Source organism: Embiotoca jacksoni, unplaced genomic scaffold (assembly GCF_022577435.1).
Source record: "Embiotoca jacksoni isolate LCO1_2020_lvr unplaced genomic scaffold, fEmbJac1.0.p SCAF_7, whole genome shotgun sequence".
In the NCBI taxonomy this organism is placed as follows: Eukaryota; Metazoa; Chordata; class Actinopteri; family Embiotocidae; genus Embiotoca; species Embiotoca jacksoni.
In genome coordinates, this window is record NW_027185425.1 from 12,993,789 (window position 1) to 13,014,026 (window position 20,238).

General features: G+C 42.1%; 1 protein-coding gene across 4 annotated transcripts in view; it reads left to right on the forward strand.

The window, feature by feature from the left end:
* The first annotated feature begins 3,047 nt into the window (after positions 1-3,047).
* Positions 3,048-20,238, forward strand: part of adgrb2 (adhesion G protein-coupled receptor B2) — a 211,619-nt gene continuing 194,428 nt past the window's right edge. For all 4 annotated transcript variants that reach the window (XM_069176990.1, XM_069176991.1, XM_069176992.1 and 1 more), the window contains exon 1: positions 3,048-3,899. The gene's annotated coding sequence lies outside the window, so the exon portion shown is untranslated. The remainder of the gene's footprint in view (positions 3,900-20,238) is intronic.

Below are 20,238 nucleotides of genomic sequence, written 5' to 3' on the forward strand. Positions count from 1 at the left end.
AGATGGAAGATAATGCCTTTGAATTAAAGCTGAGAAAAATGATTCAATGTTAGTTAAAAAAAACCTGTCATTTCTCAAATTACCGAGGACTGCAGTACAGAATACTGTTACCCAAAAGAGGTTTTCAAAGGCTTTGTTTCTTATTCACTTTGTTTTCACTGGAAAAATCAAGAGACAAATTCATATTTGGAGAATGTTTCTTTGGTTCAATAGAATATAACATCTTATACGAAGAAGCTCTTTGTGTTCGTGCTGCCCTGAAATTGACTTATATGAGTGAGTATCTGTCTCTGCCCAAATGTAATAGTCGGCTCCATGTCACCTTTAATGTCTCTACTAAATAGTGATAGAGCTCTCCGTGGTGCTGAAATCTTCCAAGGTATTTGTGTATGTGACAACTACTCTGTTTCTCTTTTAAAAGTTTGCAGGAATGTGTCGCCAAATGATGTCGAGGCTTCGTTGAGCTCTTCATGGTGCTAAAATTACAACAACCAGCAGTTCATTCCATCATCCAGCTCCCATTATGTAAGTATTTCAGCTTCCCTTTCACTGTTTAGTTTGAGTACCAAGGTCATTATTAGGCAGTAAAACCAGGCCGGATAACAAATGTTGTAATTCATTTGTACAGTCCAATATTACTATTAGGGCATTGTTTCAGTGGGATTTGCAGGCCAGCAGTTTTCAACCCCAACCCTAGCTCTCCAAGAGGACAGTGGCATTGTAATCCAATAATGGGGTATAATAGGCCCGGTATTTAACAAGTCTATGCAGGTTTTGGTGTGAATGAATGCACCAAATTTGAATCCATTTGTAGTACTTTACTGTACTAGTCCACATCTTGTTTGTATGTGGTTTACAGGTACAGGAGCTCATGCTTGAAGCACCTGCTAACCATCCTCATTGTACAACAGAGGGAAACATTTATAGTCCTGACAACAATTCTTCCATCTCTGCCAAGAATATTGATGCCAAACAGCCCGTTCTAGTCGATGAAAAATCTCCTTTTCCAGTGATGTTGTTATTCTGAGCCCTTGTTTTGCCAGCTGGTTGATGTATGGCAATATGAGGAAGGCATGCTTGACTGATGTTTGCATACCATCCTGGAAGTTTGGTTTGGAGAGGAGTCGGAAGTCTGAGCATTGTCTGTTATGTGCTTTCTATTATAATAGTTAACCTTATCATAATCCCGCTTTCAATTATCCATGAGAACTGACAAACTGTAAACAGATTGTTCTATCTGTCAGTAAGTAAATTAAAGGTGACAAATTGTTCTTTGATATACGTGGCAGCAGAATTACTTGTGATGGCGTGTTCTAATGCTAATAAATGAGAATGATTATCACAGTCACAGACAGTGTACCTTTTGGTCTGCTTTGTGCCTTCATTTGGTCCAATTTGGGAACCCAAAAATTTGATTCTCGGCAGAATCCTCTCAGGCGAACAGCAAAATGTTAATAGAAAGTCTCTTATAAGAACTGTAGAGTGGAGGGAAATGTGACATTGACAGATCATTTGATAAAGGTACATCCAGGAAAAAACAGAGTTTCCGTTTATTGAAACCCAAGCAAATCAAAGAACATCAAACGCATGGATTCTGCCCAGACATTTCAGAGATTACAGTCATTTAATTTTCATACTGCAATATTCGTGTTAACACAAGATCATCACTCACCAATTAAAAAATGGACTTGCGGTACAATGCATGCCACTAAACTTAGGGAGACCATAAGGCTTACAGCAAGAGTAGCAAAAAAGTCCAGATAGTGCACCAGGTATATTTACATGCAAGTAAAAATGTAGAGACAAATGTAGTGGCCCTTTTAAGCCACATTTTTGGACTTGCAGTACCTTCAGGTTTGGTGGTTAATATCTGTTCTCTGACGTGCTGTAATCAGCCAGACATAGTCTCGTGATAGTGTCTATTTTCTCCATATCATTTGCAGCTGTGTTCATTGAGCCCAATGGTGAGCAGCTTTCAAAGCCGGCCTGTGAAAGCAATATGGTCCACTTTTGTCTTCATAGATATGCACTTCATTTTCACAGTGTTCTGGTGTCTTTATCTCGATGTTGACTGTTCTTAAATGAGAAAATTCAATTTGAAAAAAAGCAACTTCAAAGTGTACAAAAGATTTCGTTCAGTTTGGCTCTCAGCTGCAGCACTCATCAGATCGAAATCTGGCAATCAAAGAGAAAGATTAATTCAATAAGTTTACTTGGATGACTGGTTACAGGACTGTAAGATGACTGAAACATGGATGATGGATGAATATATATACGGATGGTTAGTAATCTGCACCACTGTAGCTCCTCCTCCAAACCCATGCCTTCAGAAGAAGCACTTGAGTTGACTAATGTCCCACCACTTATGGTCATCCAAATGCAAATGTATGCAGCGAGGCACCTCTAAGTCTAATCACATCATCTACTGTATAGGGGGTGCCGTGATATAAGTATGAAATCTAATACCAAATCCAGGAAAACAATACGGTATGATAATTGCACCTTTGAATTTTTATTTTGGTTCATTCCTATTTGAAGGATCGGTAAGGAAAGAGTGCCTATTCTCTGTTTTAGAATATGTCAGGCAGAAGGTCTTAAGAAGTAACAAGGACATCTGTTAGCACCGAGATGCAGCGAGGTTGTTTTTTTCCAATCACAGCTACTATTTAAAGATCTGTGAATATAGTGCTAATTTGTTTAAGTTGTTGTTAACTGTGAAAAGTCATGCTCTGTATTGGATTTGGATTGATTGTGTATTAAATCAACCCAGAGACATTGCAAATGTATCAGTAAAGAAGTCTAATCATTGTGAGTTGATGTCAAACAAACCAGAAAATCTGGCTCATGTTCCAAACATGCTGAATTTGTCCTTTAAAGAGCAAACGTGAAGACATCTGTGCTTGTGCACTTGCTGTATTTGGAAACTGCGCGTGCTGACGTCATTACGGGCGATGATAGTGGGGGTAGGAAAAGCAAGAGGGCGGGAGGGGGGGGGGGAGGGGGCGTTCTGCTGTGAACGCGCCTGACGGATCCCCGGCGGAGGGCAGCGAGGGCGCGCATCTCTGTCCTCCGCTTGCGAAGCGACTGCAGGGGAGCCAGATGCCCGACTGTGAGCCGCTGCCTGTGGATACCTATCCCAAATGCCAGAGCAGGCAAGAGCCACACACACACACACACACACACACATTTCACCCTGTGAAAGGGAAGAGGAGAGAATAGGGGCAGTAAACGGAGTAAGAGTTGTTTTATCTTCCTTTTTTTTTCCACCACTCGCGCTCTCTGTTTCAACCTATGCTTCAAATGAAGAGCTTCCTTGGACTTGGAGTACCGGGCATCGGTAGAAAAAAAACCCGCTATCCCACTCTGCCCCTGCTGCTGCGGTGCTGCTAACTGTGAGCGCGTCCTCTCGCTGCTTTGGAATATACAGCGTGCCTATATGCGCAAAACCATGGAGATTATATGACGTGGATTTATTTTTTTTGAACAAAACTGGACATCTACAATAACGACGATCCTTGTTTTTTTTTTTTTTTTTCTTCCCCTTTTTGCTTTGCCTTTTTGCGTTCTTCTCTTCTGTTCTTTCCTTTGATCTATGGCTACTTTATGATTTCATGTCCTTAGCGATTCTTCCTTGTTTCAATTTATTTATTTTTTTACACTTCTTTCTTCTCTCTTTTTTTTTTTTTCTTTTTTTTTGGTCCGTCTCGGACACGCAGAAGTGGGATGCCTCGCGGAGAACATTTGCGGGGAGAAGATTCCGCGCAGCAGCAGCGAGGATGAATGAATGATAGTCTCCCTCTCCATCTGAGACGTGCCATGGATGGGAAACTTAATTTGTATCCACGGAACCGATCGGGGAATAGCCGTCACATCAAATAACTACTGCTGACAGCGATCAGGTAATGTGATTTCCTCCAAAACTCAACATCTCAACATGGACTGTTTCTTTGCGTCATGTACTCTGCTTTGCAGTCTGCCGGCTTTTTATTTATTTATTTATTTATTTGATTCTTGGCATCCATGTGTGAGGATCACTGTGTATAAGTCCGGTTTTACTGACGCATACAGTGTAAGACTCTGGCTACAGGACGGTTATTTTCGCCAGTCCGGGCAGTTTCACTAGAATGAGCTACACCGGCATTTAACCACGGGGATGTGCGATCTGTGAACCTGAACGAAAGTAGCGGTCACGGAAAAAAAAAAAAAAAAAAATCCCCAAATGCATCCCCGCATTTGAATTACAGCCAGTTAATAGAGCACAGGTGGACAGCAGAAGCCTCCTGAATGCCGAGTCCCTCAGCGGGAGACACAGAGCTATACGATTGCTTCTAAAGCCGTTGGCAGACCTGTAACTTTGCGCAGTGGCCAAAAGAAACACACACACACACACACGCACACAAACACAAACGCACGCACACACACATTGCATATCGTGCGGACGTAGCCTACACACACGCACACACCTACCTTAATTTCCTCCTTCCACACTGCTTCGCCTTGCTCAACACATTTACATGCTCACGTCCACCCACCCACCCCCCAAAACCCACCTCCCAAAAAACAAACACAAAACACGCACAATGATGGTTTTCTCTTTCCTCGTGTGGGGGGGTTTCCACGATGCCATTTTGAGTTCGGAATTACAATAAATCTGAGCTCTCCCCGCGCCAATGCTTCTTTAACAGTGCCCCTAATGGCTGGAAATGATTGTTGGAGAGGGTATGTCTCCTCCGTGGTATGATTCACGTTTACCTTTAGGTTAGAGAGCTGGTGCCGATGTTCCTTAACCCCCGTGTGCGCGCTGTGCGCCTGGGTGAGTGGGTGCCTTCCCCCGTTGAATGTTAAAGAGCCAGGGATGTACCAAAGATGCCACTGAGTATGCACAGGGGATTGAAAGAAAGATGCTTGACTAACATCCGTACTGGTATCTCACCACGCAGCAGAAAACCCTTTGAAAGCTACCTGATCACGCTTTGAGGTCCGATTTATTTGGTGACGGCGATTTATGTGTAGGCGCCTCTTGACTGTGTTTGTGCGTCTGCCGCAGTGCTGCTTCTTGTTACCATACCTCTTCTAGTCTAGTCCGTGTTATTTTAAGTAAAATGATCAGTATGCGTTTTTCTTAATTTTTTTTTTTTAATCGGGTCTGAGAAAACGGTACCTCAGACGCGCGCCTTGTCTCCCCTCGCGAGCGAGCAGGTGGCTCCGGTGATGCTGAGTGAGAATGACAACCGGGACGCGACAACGGGAGTGCAAAGGAGCCTCCAAGCATTCTCTCTTTCTGTCTCTCTTTTCTACCCATCTGTTGAGCATGCAGTATGTGCGCTCTCTCCGCACGCATCTCAGATCAAAACTCCCATCGCTATCAAACCCTCTTAAATAATGGAATGTAACACACATGGTAGCAGCAACCTCAATTATTTCGTTCCCCAAGTAGCCATCTGGGGTATGTTAATACATTTCCTAAGATATTGTACTAATTCCACCACTGAGCTGAGACAAACTCTGTTACAGCAGCAAAAGTAGGCTTTTTAACAGGGACTCTGGTTCATCAGAAGTCGCTGTCTCTTTGCTTCTTGGCACATTTTAGAATGTGGATTAATAGGTCAGACACAGCCAGTAGTATCACTGACATTTTATTAAGGGAGTTCAGTAGTCATGTCATGGATTTTTAAGAAACAAATCATTAGAAATCGCTTTAGTATGACCACAGAATCACATTAAAGCAATACCGACTTTTCATTTGGAGAACTCTGCACTGTAGTCCTGTTTTTACCCTGTGAGCATGGAGCAGTGAATAACCATAAACTCCCCTCCTCTTTTATTTAAACACAGTGAATAACCTTGTTTGTTGTATTTCCCGGGGCTGGTTTTGTAGCTAATGGAGGTGGCAGGGCTGCTTTTAGCCAAGATGAGCAACGCACGGATGATGGCTGATGAGTTGGATGTGAGAGAGGGCACCTTTTAAACCCTTGCTCGTCACAGGACAAAACGTGGACAGGGGCATCGGTTCACTAAAGGTTCTGCACTACGTTCACTTTGAGAACAGAAGAGACTGAGCTCAGATGAACACTGGTTTGGATTGGTGCACTGTTTTGAATTTTCTTATATGGCTTTCAGAGGAAGTTCTGAAAGCCATATAACCATTACTCAACCAATTATTTGTATTAATTGTATTTGCTTATGCCTACAATGACAAAAAAGTATGAGACTAAACTTCCTCTCACTTTGGTTAGTACCACAATTTTCCACCCTGTAGTTCCCTATGGAAATGATACTTGTATTCAACTTAGAGGATGTGGAGTGATGGCCAGTAGTCAGAGGACGCTCAAAATGATCCCAGATTCAGCACCATGGACAGCGATCAAGGCAGAATCGCATTAACAAAGCAGCAGACTTGGTAGTTTCATTCTGTACTCCCAGTAAAAAATGCAGGCAGTACGTTCTCCAGATTATCCAGATGGATGACACTTCTGGAAACAGATGCTGCTGTTTTCAGTGTAATTGTTTTCAGTACTGTGAGCACCGCGGTGATAATTTAATATAACTCTATTGTATGTGGGTTGGCAGCAGATTCTCAGGGACAGATAGCTTAAAGCCTGGTCAAACAAAACCAAAACTATCTCGTTTACCACTATAGGTAAGCGAGAAAACATGGTTTACTCATTTTAAGAGAAAAGACACCATGTAATAGTGACACAAGAAATCGAATTATTAAGTGACTCCTAAAGATTGGTGTAGTGTACTCGACGTTAACACTATCCATCGTGCTGCTATCTTAATAAGATTTATATCTGATGTAGCGTGTTTCCAATCAAGATGGATATTTTTATTTCAAACAAAATACACATGAACATTAATTGTGGCAACATTCTGTATTGATTCTGCAGCTGATGATCCTTGAACATGAATAGCGTCGTTCTGCTTCTTAAATCTCTAATTCAATGATCATGATCATTTAATGGACACGATTTGTACTATGTGCCATGTCGGCATGTACAGACCCTTAAAAAAGGAGCATACTGCAGTTATGACACTTGATGCTAGTTTTCACAACTCTTTGAGTGCAGAAGTGGTGCCTCCGTCTTTGAGTTTGTGCTTTCCGTGCCAAACTGGTTGCGGCCATTGCCCACCAAGATCTGTCGAGATGTCTCTAGCTCCTTCATGAAAAGCCTCCTCGTGTGGAGCATCTTCCAGGGTTCATTTTTTCATTCTGATCGGGGCCGTGGTCCAAAATGAGATCAAGTGCTACGTTCACAATTGCAGTTTGTTGCTTGCTCATTGTAGCGCTACCACAGAGTGACATGTTGGCAATATGGCCCTAAAATATATTTTGTCCCAAGTGAGGTGTGATTGGTTGTAAATGAAGGGAGAAAGAAGGTATTGTTGCAAGAACTGGCTGTAAGTGGTTGTGAAAACATCATAAAAAAATGTGAAGAAATCCTACAAATTGTGATGATCATTAGTTTTAAATTCCTGGTCGAGTGTGAAGGCAGTCAGATGAGAAAAAGAAACACATTTATTACAAGATAAAGCTATGAAATGGTCAATTGTTTTTTTTTTACCAAAGCACAACAGGGAGGTTAAATAGCACAGGGAAATGAGACGGCGAGTAATGACTGCACGATCACGGAATGATCATCTGAGCAGCTGCTGCAAATGCAACATCAATGACAGTGTGACACATATCAGCTGAAGATGTATGAAAACCACGCAGCTCCGTGGCAGTTTTATAAGGCCTGTAAATGTGATACTAATAACATCTTCAATATCCACCCACATGTCATGCACTAATGCTGGCAATGCTAAATCTTTCTCCCCCTCTCTTTCTCTCACACACACACACACACACGCGCACACACACACACACACACACACACACACACACACACACACACACACACACACACACACACGCACCCTAACCTCTCTCTCTGTTTCGCATCTCACTTTCGCTCATGTAACTGTGATGGGCAAATGTTTAAGAGCAGACATTAACACACACGCAGTGTGAGGGAGAAAGCACGGTACGCAAGGTGATGGTGGCCCATCAAGCCGTGTCTGTGTGTGTGTGTGTGTGTGTGTGCGTGCGTGCGCGCACATGCATGCTGTTTAAATAGTGCATATGGACCGGGGGCCAGGCAACAGCTTGGTCTTGCCTGGATCACTGCACCCTGGCTGGGCCATTGTTCCTCTGACACCCCCCCCCCCCTCTTACACACACAAACACACACTTCCTCCCCTTCGCTGGCCTTTGCCTAATAAGCTTCTTGCTCTCTTCTCCTCCTCCCATCTCTCTTCCTTTGGTTCGAGCTCCAACACTCCGCTGTGCTATTTCCTTATTGAAATATCACTTTTCTGGTTTCAAGTTTTTTACATCTTTTTTTGTTGTTGAATTCTTAAGTCTGTGATTTGATTACTCGTAGGATTTGTAGTTGTAAGGCTGAGCTTGGTTTATTATTTTAAGCTGGGCATGGCAATCTTCTTCTATCAGTGTGTTTGGCTGAACCCGTTCAAGTAACATGCCCCGACAACTAGACTTAAGACTTTTCATCACCACATCTAGAAACTCTGCTGTCAGCTCTCTGCAAATCAGACATCACCATGCAGACTAGGCTACTGCTTAGCAAGGGAGAAAGGCCAAATGAGGAAACATTTTCTTTCATGTAATTATAACATTTAGAGATAGATATGAACCAGTATCCTGAAGCTTCTTAGCTGACAGAGATTTGAAAAAAAACAAACTAGAATAGTTAAAAAGGGCCAAAACCAGCAAGTATCTACTTCCCTCCTCTTTGCTGTTCTCTTCCTCGTTGCATATTGTGCCCACCTACTTCGCATGCTCTGCCATGCTCCATTTGGAGTCACAGATGCCTCTGTCACTGGGGCAGCATTCATTTGGCACAGCCCCGGGTGACTGTGTCAATATTTGAGTTCCATTTTGGTTTGGGGCGCCTCGAAAAGCATGACTGGGCTTGGGCGAGGCTAAAGTTAAAGGAAAATCAACAGGAAACAAAAACCCCGGCCCTATATTGTCAGTCTGTACAATTAATTAAGCCTTTTGGCAAGAAAAGTGAAAGGATGAGCCTCTTTGGGAATAGATAGGTCGGAGTTGCAGGAGGATGAAGGGTGGAGGGGAAGAGACAACAAAACAAATGAATTGCCTTGAATTGCTGTGATAATTCACATCTCTGATTAATATTGATCGCGCGGGAGATAAGAAACTGCCACAATACAAGCATAGAGAGCGGTTAATTCAATGAGTTTTTGTATTAATAACTCGCTCTGTGCAAAGATGAACAAGGAGACTTCGCTGGGCAATGACTGTGCAATTTGAGGTTGTTACCCTGTGTGCTTGAAGCTGTGTGTTTGTGTGCGCAGGCTCTTCGTTGGTGACTGACTGTGTCCCAGCAGTAATATTTGCCTTTTATGTAATGTTTTTCATAATGTGTGGCCCATGGGGATGGAGAAAGAGCTGAAGCTGGCAGATTGTATTGATTCAGAGCATCTAAAGCTGCTGTTTTATAGTGCAGTACAGGAGGGCCCGCGAGGATTCCTTAAGTTTTCATGATTGCTTTTTTCTCAACAACTCACTGGACAAGTCTTACCTTTTCATTGTCAACCCATATGCCTCTATTACAGCTCATATTTTTCTCTCTTCGTGTCTTTGCACATTACCATGCACACTCTCCAAAACGCCCTCTTCTTTATTTTTTGCTTAATTATTTTATGTAATGTGAAATGTCCAACTTCCCCCTTTGTTTCCAATATGTATATTTAGCTACCCTTTGCAGCTCACGCACAAACAGGCGGTCAGTTCCACTGCTTAGCACAGTCTTCAAAGGGTACAGACTCATCTGCCTTAGCTCATTGGCTTTATCATGAGTGCAGTGCCCTGCTGTTACACCCATCGGCCCCTATTACAGCTCCTTATAGAAGAGGATGCTTCGGGTTTGCAGGCAGAAAGCTGTGCTCTGCCGTAGCAGATGGAAGAAGCCCAGACTCCTTTGTGGTGTGTTCTAATGGGATCTGATGAGTGCATTTGTGTCCAGTGTTGCATGTATGGACCGTGTAAATATGATGTCTCCTGCACCCAAGTGCTTTTAGCCAGAAGCAATGAAATATATCAAAGGTTGACCCTAGTGCGGGGTATTATTTTAGAAACTAGGAGGAAAAAACTCATTTATATTTCAGTGGTAAAACTCAGAGAAAACTACATCATTGTAATAAGTCACTACGGTGATGTTTCCATTAACTTCCTCGGTCAAAAACTTGCATTTGTCTCAACACAATTGTTAATTTTCAAGAAATATATAAATTCTAGTAATACTCAACACTTTGTTCCCTAAATGTTGTCCAGCTCTTTTGATCACTGAAAGTCCTGACTTGCAGTCATATCTAGCCAATCCAATACTTTGCTGAGGAAAACACACAAAGGCCTCCGACTCTTGACAACTCCTAACGTCTTCACACTTATGCATGGTGAAGGGGAGAAAAAAAAACCTCTCTGACAAAGTAAGAGACAGAAATTATCTCGAATAAGGGCATCTCATCTCCCCAGGCTGCTGTTGAGACTAAAATGTGTTCTTGGAATGTGCTCAGCTTGCCTGTTTGAATAAAGGTTGAAAGGGAAAAAAAAATTGTGACAGGCATTCAGGGGTAGTAACATGCTGTGATTTTATGTGCTGCCAGTTTTCATGTTTCATTAGTTGGGTGTGAGGCTGTGTGCTAAATTTGTGTACGTTGATGCATGTGCAATTATCCATGCCTGAGTTGTGTGTTTGTGTGTGTTGGTGTGTGTGTGTGTGTGTGTGTGTGTGTGTGTGTGTGTGTGTGTGTGTGTGCGTGCTTACGTGTACGTGGTCCAGTCGCTTGTCAAAGCTGCAGCTTGTGTGGTTTTGGAGGAAGCAAAATGGACAGGTGGAATTCCAGCCAGAGGCACGCTGGGTATACTCACGGTGTGACAGGTGTGGGACATTGACAGTGCAGAGTTGCCATGGAGACGACTTGCTGATTCCCCGTGTTACATACCTTTTATCATGTTTTGGGTGCTTGTTAAAATATTGACATGGGGACTTGGGGATTGATGGTGTCTAAAGTTTCTCTGTATGCAAATTCGGATGTCTTTTCAATGAGTCATTCAGAAATGCAGACAAAAAGGGAAGGGAATTAAAAAGATGGTGAATAAGTGTGTGAGAAGTTTGCAGGTTCACCTGTAATAGCTTTGGACTACACACGATGTTGCATTAAAATGTGGCCCTCCACAATGGTTAAAAGTCTGCATATATTAATGATGCAATTATTGATGGCATTAAACAGGCTAGAGAGAGAAGAAGAAAAACCTGAGATTGCGTGTCAGTAAAGAAAAAAACAATCAGCTGCATCCCATAAAAAATAATTCACCAACTTAATATGAATCTCAAAAATGTTAAAATTGATGCATCTTAACCACAGATATTTTTTTTTTCTACACATTATCCTTTCTAAACCTGATGCCTACACTACCCACAATGAAACTTGAGCCAGTTTATCAGATGTTGTGCATCTCTCTGTAAAGCTCTATTAGGATTATACTATGCACAATCTAAAAGTAACTCTTATTATTGTTGGATATAGGAGTTATATAGTTAGCAATTGTAAATTTACTCTAAATAGATGTTTGGCTACTTTGAGTTCAGGTAGGAAAAAGTGACAGATTTAACTTAAAACTGAAATGCCAGGCTTTCGAATCATTTTGCATTCAAGCTCAGCTATGTCTAACTTCCAGCTTCTCTCCAGTCTAAATTATTAGATCTCAGGTTTGTCAGTTTGCTTTTATTTTGAGAGTGTTAACATCTTTGTGGATTAACAAGCACATTTGAGTATTATACCTCGAAAAACCTGCTTTCTTTGTGCCCATAACACGTCCCAGTGCTGCGTCTTCTCTGAGTCTCTGTGTGACAATCCATCTTTTATAGCCCAACACATTTAGTAGAGTTAGTCATAATGGTACACAGCCTGGAACACCTGCTTCAGAGGTGATGTCGGGGGCAAAATAATGATGAAAATATATGTAATGGCTCATGAAAGTCTTCATCTACTTCACCAGAACGTCCATTTTTGTCTGCAAGGTCCAGTTTGCAGATTATATACTGTAAGTGTGAGTGCAATTTTCTGTGGAGCAGTTCTTTTGATGAAAGTGGGCTCCCTCTCCTTTCTCATTCATGTGGTTGCTCATTTGATTTTTTTAGTCTGTGTCTTTGGCCACTAACATCAAGCGTGTGTGTCCCTAAATGGCAGTGCAGATGTTCGCTTTAACGGCACAAAGCGACTGTGTTTGTGGCACATGTTTGTGACAGTTCAGACTGACTGATTCCAGACTTTACAAAGAGCTCAAGTCGTTTCTCTTTTATTCCCCTCAGACCGTCATCTTCTGTTGTCTCTGTACATTCATCAAGTGGAGTCAAATACTGCTTTACAGTTTGGGGTGACTACAAAATTGTGCTCAGGTTGAAATGTCTTCACTCTGAGTTGACACGTTTTTGTCTCAGATTTTGCCAAACACAACGTTTTCTGTGCTTCTCTCTGTCTGCATATGCTCGCTGACTTTATATGCTTTTGTGTCGCCTTTTAAATTTCACTTTGCATTGTATAACGCAACTGAAGGGTGGCATTTACTGGAGCTTCCTCCCAGGATCAGTGCTGAATAAGTGGAGAGCTGCAGCTGGGAATGGAGTGAAAAAAGATACAGTACGATCAGCAATGAAAACTACTGTTATTCCATATTACTCAAGCATACATCAAATCTAAATGTAAACTTTAATATTTGATTATAGCATCCCATCCTGTACAATTACATTATTGTGTAAAAGGTCCATCATGTTCAGGTTCTTCCAATTCACCATCTCTGTTGAAATGGTACAAATATATGGGCGGAGAAAACAATAAAGCCAAATACAACAAACAACCTCAGCAAAACAAATTGACTTGAGCCTCGCAGCTTTAAAGACCTTAAAAAGGAATTAGTACGCTTAATAACACAGATCTGATTTTCATGGAGTACCACAGTGAAATACACGTCTTGTGGAGCGAGACTGTTGTTCCGTTCACAGATGCACTGTGTAATTTACTGTCTCCCACTAAACATTGTGACCAGAGGCTGTGTCATCATGCGGCCCTCCCACTACCTTCGCAGCAATTAGACAGGTAGTTGAGATGAGAGTGTTGCAGAGGCCAGCCGTGTAATTAAACTTGGAGTAAAAGGCCATGTGCTCCTATGAAGCAATGCCCCGCTCGCCCACACACTGTGTACAGGCATCGCCACAATCCCTATCAGGTGTGTGCTCTTCATCAAGTTTATCTCTACTGTCTAGATGCTGAGTGTGTATTCTAGTTAGAAGGAAGTGCATACAATGCATTTGATTCGTTAAAGGCTGGTGCCAAATGATGTTGGTTAGAGTGGTGAAACTGCAGTGAAACAATGTACTTTAAGGCTCTAAATCCAAAATAAGGCATTGAGAGACACTCCAGAGCCAACACCAACAAGGAAACTGGGCAACCTGTGAAGATGTGATAAGAAGCACTGTTAGATTTCCCAAGTAAGGTTGAGCTTCCTCATTAGGTTCACACACAACACTTCCAAGCCCCAGAAACCTGCATCTTTGGTGTAGCTCAAAGGAGACGTGCTGACTCTGTGAGTCCCAGAACCAAAGCTTGCAACACATTATCTCTGTCTGCAAGCCAGTGCTGACGTGAGGTCGGTACAGATGACACCATTACCGGTCTGACGCAACCCTAGCAGAGGTCTTGGAGGCAGGCAGACTCCCGAGACCTCTGAAGCAGGATTAGGGTGACTGGGTATCCCACTTTATGTGGGACTATAGAGCACTTTTATCCCTTGTCCCATATATTGAGACCATGTTCCACATTTTGATTGGCTCTAGATTTCAAAAGTCAACATACGTTTCCTAAAATCTGTAAGTGTAGTTACAACAAAGACATTCCCACTGAAACCCAAAGATGATTGCAAGACAAATGAGGAAACAATAGTTGACATAACTCACTATACCAGACACTCCCAATCATACAGGTCAGCAGATTGTGGCAGTAATTTACCACCCCATAAGGCCATTCGGTGTGCAACTTCACCTCCTTTTTATGCTTACTATTTCTGAAGAAAGTTGAATTCTAATAACATATATCTGTCTAGTCCTTCACATGCTTGAGGCCTAGCCTGTAACCTGCCCAGTATACTGTGTTTTTATGTGTTAAGATGGCAAGACATCTCAGCACTGGTATTCTGTCCCACATTTGGTTGGTTGACTTGTCCAACCTTGTCCCCCAAAACAGGATGGACAGCAAACATCTGTCCTGTAGAAGTCAGCTGCAGAGGCTTCATGCACTCAGCACTTCCTCAAGTCCTTTAGACTAGACGTAGACACTGACGACCCTGCCGCTCGTCGGATGGCAACATCAGAGGTGCATCAGGCACAAAAGCCTAGTTAGAAATATCTCTGCCTATACCTTTACAACTGACAGGAACTTTCACAGTTATTCAATGAATGGTTAGTAAATGAATATTGATTATTGATAGCAGGTTTAATATCTGTTACTAAACATCCACTGCATTATGAACTGCAACGGAATACATGTTTCCAATCGAACGTGCACGTACCACGAATTATGAGAATAATTATAACGTGGATTGAATATGGATCAAAGATGCATTTATTTTCTGAAGATCTCTGACATACAGAAACATGTTGTGTATTCACAACCATGTCAGACAAATAAATCAAACCATAATAAGATTGCCACCGATGGGTCATGGGGTTTATAGACAGTAAGATCACCAATACCAATCGGTGGAACTTTGATTTGTTTCATCATGTCTGGTATGTGCTGTGAAACCATTCCCACGAGTGTGCTCTGCTGACATGGAGCTGGTTTAGTCTGCAGTAAATAGAGGCTGTAAAAGAGCACATTGAGCTGTTTGTTGGCCAAATGTAAAGGTAAAGCTTTGTGACATACCACTTGGCCAAATGGTGCTTGTCCTGTGCTCACTGGAAATTAACATGACCATACAATGTGAGCTGTTAATCAGTCAGCAGTTCGCTGCTGAAATTATAATGAGCTGCCTTAGGGTCTGGCAGAAGCTGCATAAGATTTTTTTTTTTTTTTTTTTTAGATTTAGTTTTTACTGAAATTCAGAAAAACACAACGTGATCGTCATATGCCTTTATTTTTGAATGCATTAACTTCAGTCAATGCAGGATTATACAACATCTTACACAGCAGATGGCACAGTTAGCGCTAAAAGGGTTCCACGTGTGTGAAGGATTGGAGTATTTTTTTGTTGTTGTTTAACAACCAAACCATGAAACATGTTTAATATTCATGGTAATGGTTATTTTAATCAAGTAACTTCACCTCTAAGTTCTTATAAGGTTGTGCATTGAGGTTTTTCTGTGTTGCTTGTGTGTGATCCTCAGTGGCTATCCTGCACTTATCTTTAGGATGATTTTAGCCCACACATGTCTATCACCACCTCTTGTCTGGATGTATCCTGTACCACTTATGGTCAAATCCATATTCCAGCAGTGTCACATCGTCTCACTAAAGAAAACTCAGTCTTTACATACGGAGTGGATAAGAAAATAAAATAAAATATTTTATCTTTATCTTTGTCCGACTGCAGGAAAATAACTACATGCATGTTCTCAGCATCTCTTCTATTTTTCGTTGCTGTTGTTGAAAGAACACTTTTCCTCCCAATCCTTGCACTGCTTGCACAGTCACACTCCATGCACGCTCCCTACTCAGCGGTGACAGCATGGCAAGCACACACTGAGGCACACTGAGACACATAAAATCTCATCCTGTTACAATTACACCGCAGCAAAACCATTATTCAAGAAAATATCCTGAGTTATAGTCTCTGCCAGAAGGGCCACCAGTGTCCTTCTTCCAGCTGGTTGGGGCTCCCAGTAGTGTAACCTTCTGATTCAGACTGTAAAGCTGTTACGAACAATGTACTGTGGAATACTGAAGGATGTCTTAAGATGTTTGAATGGCAATGTCTCTGAAAAGAACAGAATAGAAATGTAGAAGCATTAGGAATAAAGACTAGACATTTCCCTTGGTATTCTGGTTTTAAATGTATTATCTACCTCAAACTTGACAGTAAGATGTTTTTACCTTAGTTGTGTACACTGATTCGGCCAACTTGCTAGCTTGAACTCCAACATAATCTCCTCTTTGATACATATGAAGCTTTTTAGTAGACTTTTTACTTATTACTCGGGCAGTAATACTTCACACCGCTCTCTATGTGTGCTCTAGTGAAGAAGAAAATCCCTGGTGATGCTTACATAGGTTTTATAGCTTGCGGCCCGACAGCATTTTAATTCCCCTCGCGGTTCCAGTATCATAGCAGCTCAATCTCCTGCCCCCACACCAACTTCACCTTTCTACCGGACCCAATTTAGCCAGTGATCCTAAAACCAGCACGCTCGCAACCCTGGAGATTCAGAGCGGTTCCCTTCATGGAATAGCACCCTTCGTACCTTAAAGGAATAGACCGCCTCAGAATGTAATTAGACGCTGCCAATCTCTTGCGATCGCTCGGGAACGTAGGGGCTTGTGGGTCTCTTAATGGAGATTACTTTTCTGCATGGCCATACTGTTTGGAAGTAGAGCAGAACCTCTTGCTTTTCAAACCAGCTAGTTAAACATCAAAGTCTCTTGTTAAAATGCCCGTTGTTCTGAATGTCCCCCGTTGGATCTGATCTCATTTACAAAACGATGCTTTGTTAAACTTGCACGTCTTGTCAAACAAATTCACAAAGTTAACAACACAGCCAGACTTCCTGCAATTAGGGAAGCACAGTTATCTGTTTTCTTCTCCAACAAATTATTTGATAGTATTCAGGTTGGGTTTTCATGAAATATCTCACCTTTCTGTCACCGAATACTAATTCTGCATTTGTAAATGAGTATCACACAGCATACCATGTGCTCTATAAAGTGATAGTATCGTAAGTATCTCAGCTCCAACTAAGTCATCTCATACTTCTCAACATATTTGATGACCAGTATGATTATTTGCAATGTATAGGAGCTGATGGTGTCTTAAACCAGGATATGAATGTGACATATGGCACTCTTGCCTTTACTAAATCCACCATTAATGCTTTTCAGTGTTTTCATGATGTGTAAAATGTACCAAAGATGAAGCATTGTTAAGTCCCTGCTTCTGGAAGATTGATATGCAAAGCCCTCAACCTATTGGGTAGTGTAATGCAGTAAAGACACTGGTGGAGATAGACACATCCAGCTAACAGGTGGGTGCTGTGGACATGTAATATAGGACTGGACACACTGCACTGCCTCTTCACTCAATATGTGGTCATTGTTCTTCCTAAAGGCAAGGTTAAATGGCTGTAAATATCTATTGAGCCAATCAGACTGCACGTTTGACCACATGAATGATCGTTTAAGTGTGTATGGCTGTGTTTGTTATAGTGCGTGGTTTCCACTGGATTTACCTGCGTGAGTGTGTATGAAAGCATCTGACAGTGCGGCGATAGGGCTCTTTCTGCCTCTTTTTTTTTTTTTTTCTTCTTCCTCTGTATCCCATATCTCCACCGCCTAACACAGTTACAGGATTAAATTTAACTACATTTGTGTGCATGGACGGGGGTGGGTGTACTTTATGAGCTGTCCGGAGTGAGAGCCACTGTCAGCGCCGGACAGCAAAAGGTGACGCCAGTCATAAGAGGCTGCTGGCGTTATTAACCCCTCACCTGAGTCGAGTAGAACAGGCAATTACAGCCAGTCATATGGCTGTCAGACTGTTAGAGGGAGACAGCTCTAACACACACACACACACACACACACACACACACACACACACACACACACACACACACACACACACACACACACACACACACACACACACACACACACACACACACACACACACTCACACACACACACACCACACACAAACACTAGGTGACAGAGTGACACCCTTTACTTAGAGGGCTAACTGAGGCTTTTATTTTCATAGTTTTTATTTCCCGTCACAAATAATCCCTTTGTATTCGCCAAGATAATCGCTGATATCTGAAACATCAGCATCACCACTAGAGACAAGTCAGTCGAGGCAAGAAACATGAGCAGTAAGACAACCATGTTCTAAACAAACCCCCAATAAGACATCAAAGGGAAAACAGTAGGTCTCACTTTCATCTCCAAAGGATTTCACGGCTAAACTGTTGGCTTGTTTACAACTTGGTTTGTTTACACTGTGCATTCCACCACTGTGTACTAAAGGTTTAAGAAAACATCGATAAACTTGGCTGTTGCAAGATTATGTTGGTGATACTGTATCCATTCTCAAAAACAGTCGATTGATTTTGAATTGATATTTTACACGCAAAGATGTGTGGAAGGCATGTGATAGATAGATTAAAACACTGCTCCATAGCAGAGTTGTAATCAATCTTCATCCAACTCCAACATAACAACTCAATAAATCGAGACAGCATATACTGCAGCACTGAGTGTAATATGATTAAAACAATTTTTGCAATACATCACAATATATTGAATTGCAATCAATGTATTTTGATACTTTTTATGTAGAGAGATTGCTGCCAATAACGGCCCGACTGCGCACACAATCATGTGTAAAAAGTCTTCCCTCTACATAAGATATCTTTCCTGCTACATCTTCCCTCTGTGTGCAGCAGCCCTGGACACTGCTTCCCTGCTTCATTGCTGTTACTGTCTTATAAACACGCCACCCGCATCAACTCTTTCCTTCTCACTTTCTATTTCAGGGTGTTAAGCTGCTGAGCACGACCAAACCTGCTCACAGCAGTATATCTGTTCAAATCGATACCCATTTCTCTCTCCAACACTTTTTCTATTCTTTCCTCTCGTTTCTGACTGCGGTTAGCCATGATAGGATGATTGGAAGGTGATACATCCACTAGGTCTGTCTTGTCTTTGTGAGATGGATAGATTAGCAGGGGGAGTGGGGAGGGGGAGGGGGCGAGAGAGTAAAGATCAGCGAGAGAGATTTTCCATGCTGCACAGCAATAAGGTGTTAGCAGATCCATCAGCACGCTTAGTGGAGGCCAACCCCAGCTCACTGGACTCGCTGGTGAAGTAATGTAACTCCTCCATCTCGCCTAGCCTTCACGTCCTTCCATTAACACCTCATGGAACCAATGATGGAACAGATTGAGATGCCTTGTAGCACCCATAAACAATCAGCATCATGTCACTCATTTTCCATTCTTTGCCTGCACCAGTTGTGTCTGTCAGATGCCCATATTTCTCAACAATCTCTTCTCACCTCTTTCTTCCTTCCTGTGTTGCCGTCCATTCGCTTCACGTTCTTCAATCTGCCACACTTGAAACTCTGATGTGCTAATTTATTTGCATGTTTTGTAAGAGCGCAATCTTTTTTTTTTTTTTTTTTTTATCTTTATATTGAGCCTTTCCTCCCTCCCTTTGATGATTCTGTTGTCATCTCCCCGTGTGGAGGAAGGTTTATTATTGTCTGGGCACCAAATAGGTGTGATACAGAGGGGCGTCAGTCTGCTGCATCTCCTTTCAGACTTGTTTTGCCCTCCTTTTCTACTGTCTTGCTGCATGCTTTCTTCAGCTGTGTTTTGATGCTTCTGCGCGCTGGCTCAGGTCCTGTTAGTTTTAGGAAAATGTGAGGATCCAGCCGCAGCATTTCATTAGCACAGCGGGTCCTATCACAGTAGACTGAACACACACACACACACACACACACACACACACACACACACACACACACACACTCAAACCATTTATTCATGACTCAGCCAACATAATGTGAGCGTGTGCGAGGATGTGTGCTGCCTTTTTTCCCTCCTCTTTTATGAACATCTAAAGATTCTCGGTCTTCACACACATACCTCTGTGTATAGCTGTCCATTCCCATCACTCTTACAGTCGCCTCCTAGATCTCACCCTACACTCAACACGTACTTAAAAGCTGTCTGGCCTTTCTGAAGCCTGGATATATGAGATGTTTGTTTCCCAGCATTTTGTTCGTTGTGTCTTTTAGTATTTTAATTTTGCAGACATGCTGTTATGGTTATGAGCTGGCAACCTCTGAAAATCCTGACTTTTGCATGTGGTTTTGAAACTCCCATGAGCCTGCAAACACACATACTTTTAAGTCTTTCTCCGTGTCTCTGTGTCTTCAAATCT